This window comes from Seriola dumerili, unplaced genomic scaffold, assembly GCF_002260705.1.
Source record: "Seriola dumerili isolate Sdu_G_001 unplaced genomic scaffold, Sdu_1.0 BDQW01000097.1, whole genome shotgun sequence".
Taxonomy (NCBI): domain Eukaryota; kingdom Metazoa; phylum Chordata; class Actinopteri; order Carangiformes; family Carangidae; genus Seriola; species Seriola dumerili.
The window spans coordinates 32,882-36,903 of NW_019174352.1; positions in this window are offsets into that span (position 1 = coordinate 32,882).

Here is a 4,022-nt window from a genome sequence, read left to right on the forward strand (position 1 = left end):
CCTCATACATCCACTCAAACTGAACTGTTATTGGTTAGACAACAAGTGGAGTTAAAATGTCAGACTTTCAACTGAGAGTAAACTTGACAACAAATAGAGCGCGTGTGTGGACTGTGTGTATACGTGCGTAATTGCGCAGGAGCGCGTGAGCAGCGCTTCTCTCAAGTGGCCATAAAGTCGGAGCTTATTTGTCAACTTTAATTGAACTCGGTGACTGAGGCTGTTTCTCACCTCACGCTCTCACTGTTTGTTTCCACACACGGCGAACACAGGAGTGAAATGAAAGGAGCAACAGTCGTTTCCTTTGTTGGCGGACCGGCGCCGGCTCAGCAGCAGGCCTTTCCGAGCCACAACCTCTCAGAAGTCTCCTCTTGTTTCTGTTGAGCACGCAACGCGGCAGTCAGGAGTCACTCCGGCTTGTCCCCCTCCGCCGGTCGGACCGCAGCCCCCCTGGAGGCACAAAAACTGTTCTTGCAGACTGGTGGAGAAGATGAAAACACACCGCCCCATTCAAGGAGAGTCTCAATCACAGCGACTATTTGATCGGAGCCGCCCCGCTCTGCTGTCCCGCACTGCACAACAATCCCTTCCTGTAGAGTTGCTCCACCGTCCTCATGGTTTCCCAAAACTTGTGCAGGGAGCCGTGAGCAGGAGCCCAGCCGCAAAGTCTCAACTGCTAGCAAGACTGTGCTGCGGTTAAAGTTTAAAAACAAAGCTAGTGTGGCCTAGAGCTGCTGCTGCTGCTGCTGCTGCTGCTGCTGCCGCCGCTGGAAATAACATTATAACATTTTCGAGACATTACCTCATCAGACACCACTGTGGGGGGAAAACTCACCGATGACACCGGCAGATTTGTTCAATGTCCATTAATGAATGTAGTGCCAAAACATAGTTGTACGCTCCCTGCATTCTGCCATGAGTCTTGAAGTCCAGAAAAAAACAGCTGTGTTTAACATTATCCCAACTCTGGCAGCAAAACCAGCCCACTATACAAAAAAGCCCACTCTGATTGGCTGCGAGTCCTGTCTGTAATCAAAGCCTTCCTGGTGATTGGCCCAGGGGGATATCCTCTACCCTTGCTGTTTCACATCTTTTTCTCATGCGCTCATACATATATCAGCTCAGTTACTGGAGCTTTAAAGTGCCAGATACACGTGTGTTTGATGCTTTTCTGATGATAAAAGTTTCCTCAGTGTGAAAGTTAGTGTCTATATTCCTAACGACTAATTATGAACTATTGCTTTTAATAGTATTACTTCTTTTTTTTTTTACTTTTCAGAAGGAAGCTTATCAGCACATTTGCGGTGGTAAGTAAGAAAGATAGCTTTAAAAAAAAAAAGAAAAGAAAAAGGAAATTGAATTGTAAAGTGGCACAATGCTCACCAGTGTTTAAACACATTAAGATACTGGAATATTTTAGGGATAATGCCATTACTGTTGTTTTGAGGATACCAAAAATGAATTGCATGGCAGTCCGGCCGGTGTTTCACTAACGCTACTATATAGAGAAATGTACATTATGATCTTCATGACAGCAGCGGTTATTTTACACACTATCTGAACTATATTGGTAGTTATGTCCACGACATGTTGAGATTTCTTAAACACTCCTCTCTGTTCTATAAAGCCCCTTGTAGTTCATACCTAGGACCAGAAGATGGCGCCATATATCCATGTCATAGACTATATATAAAGGTGGTCCGTGTTGATGCAGCAGAACACTTGCTGATAGATGTGGTGTTGCATCCTTCATTACACCTGCCCATACCTGCTTACATCTCTTACTAAAAATAATTTAAGATTGTTGTTTAAACATTGATTCAGATTTACTTTGATGGGGTTTGATGTGTTACCACGTTGAGCTTTGTTTTCCGTCGTCTCTTTCTCCCATCCACCTCACAAATATTTAAGACGAATATTGAGAAAAATAATATTCAACACAACTGATTCAATACGAAACACTCACGACCCAAGCTCTCCTCCGGTGACTGATCCTCCGGTGATCGACCTCCCGGCCTGCCGCGTCATCTGATCAATCATTGCAGACCAGGTATATCAATCAAACAGCCACGCCCCCAAAAATACCTGTTTTTAAGGCCTAATATTTAATAAATTTGGTGATTATTTTCAGATGGACCACCAGAACACTGAACAAGAAGTGTGAATTTAGCCCATCACACAGTAATGAGTTCCGGAAAAAATTAATCGACTGAGTATTTCATGAGAGAAGTTGGTGTTTTTATAATGAGTGTGTATTGGAACCAGAGTTTTTTGGAGCCAGCCCCCAGCGGAACCTCGGTGGTATTGCACATTAAGGCACTTCCGCGTTGGCTTCACTTTTCAGCCCCGGAGACTACGTCCATTTTTATATACAGTCTATGACTACAGCAGGTTGAATCTGAAGCTGGGGGACAATAGTCTGTATGGGGGGGGGGTTCAATCACAAGTTATTGGACACAGTTTACGCTCCATTAGTTTGAGAAATATGACCAAACATGACACTTAACTAGAGTATGGCATAGGAAGCTGCTGGTCCAAAGGTTGTTGCTACCCAAAATTACCAAGCATTGTAAATCTATCAAATATCACTTAATAAGTGATACAAATTGGATGGGGACTTCTTGTGAATGCCATACAGCCAAATAGCAGTTCATTGTGTTGTTTAATGTTTACATAATGTCAAAATTTTATTATTAATAATGAAATAATAATAAACTTTATATAGCAATGTAAGAAATATTTGTAAAAATCACCACACCTAGACACATACGTTTTGCATTTACTTTTGGCTAGAATATATTTGATATTTATTTTCACATTTCTGACCAATGAATACAATAAGTATTGAAAGTACTGCAACAATGTAATTCTGACTGATTAGTTTGCATGCTTTTATGCAATGTGGAACTGTTTGAAATACTATTCTGTTCCTTTGTTGTATTTTCATTATATGCTAGTGTTTGAATAAGTGAAAGATACTTCTGTAGAAATATAGCAAATTTATTACAAATTTCACACCTTAATTCACTCACACACATGCACTCACACACACACACACACACACACCTATAATTATAGCATACATACTAAGAAATAAATTAAGTGTATAAAATAAAATAAATAAAATAAATGAACTAAAAATAGAAGGAGCGATCTGTTGGGCTCCAGGTACTTGTGGGGTTAGAAATATAAATGGAGTGATGACAGGGCTGGGGTTGGGGACAACAGGCAATGTGGCAGATGTAGGTGGAGGTGCCGGCTGAGGGAACAACTGCCTCTGAGCTGCAGACTTCCTCTTGACCACTGCCTGTCCTGCTGTACTGTAGGGCAAGTGGTACTGATGCTGGGGGCCAGGGCGTGGGGGTGCAGCTGCGGGGCGCACCTGTACAGGTGGGAGAGGCACAGAAGCAACTGGAATAGAGGCAGGCAAGTTGACCCCTTGAAGCAGAATACTACTGCCCTGCCTCTTCAGTCTCTTGTTGTTCCATTGAACCAGTGTTGTTTGACTGATCTCAAACAACTGCAGAGTAGTGCTCTGCATTACTGTGGCATTACCCCGGGACCAGCTGCCGGATCTTCCTGTAGTCCGTGACGATCAGAGTCCATCTTGTCAGTGCGTAACTGCCCTGTTTTTTGGGGCTCTTGTGAATGTTACACAGCTTGACACAGATGGACTCTACCAGACGACTACAGCCTGGCCACTGGGCTGGGGATCCTGAAGATGCCAAGGAACAACGTGTCGTGCTCTCCACACCTGGTGTAAATTCAGGTCTCTTTTTGGCACACCTGAAGCGTCCTGTGGTAAGGCGGGCCTGGTGCCGCGCAGCATACACCGCTCGCTGCTGGTCATATTGCAGAAGGTTCTGCCACAGGGCTATAACTGTACTGGCCTGTTGGTTGCTGAGTGTTTGGCCAGTTTCACTCCTCAGCCCCACCAAGTACTCTGCCAGGCCGTCCATTCGGTCCATCCCCGGGATACCGCGCTCATCGACAGCCTGGAAAAATATAAGAGTACATCAAAA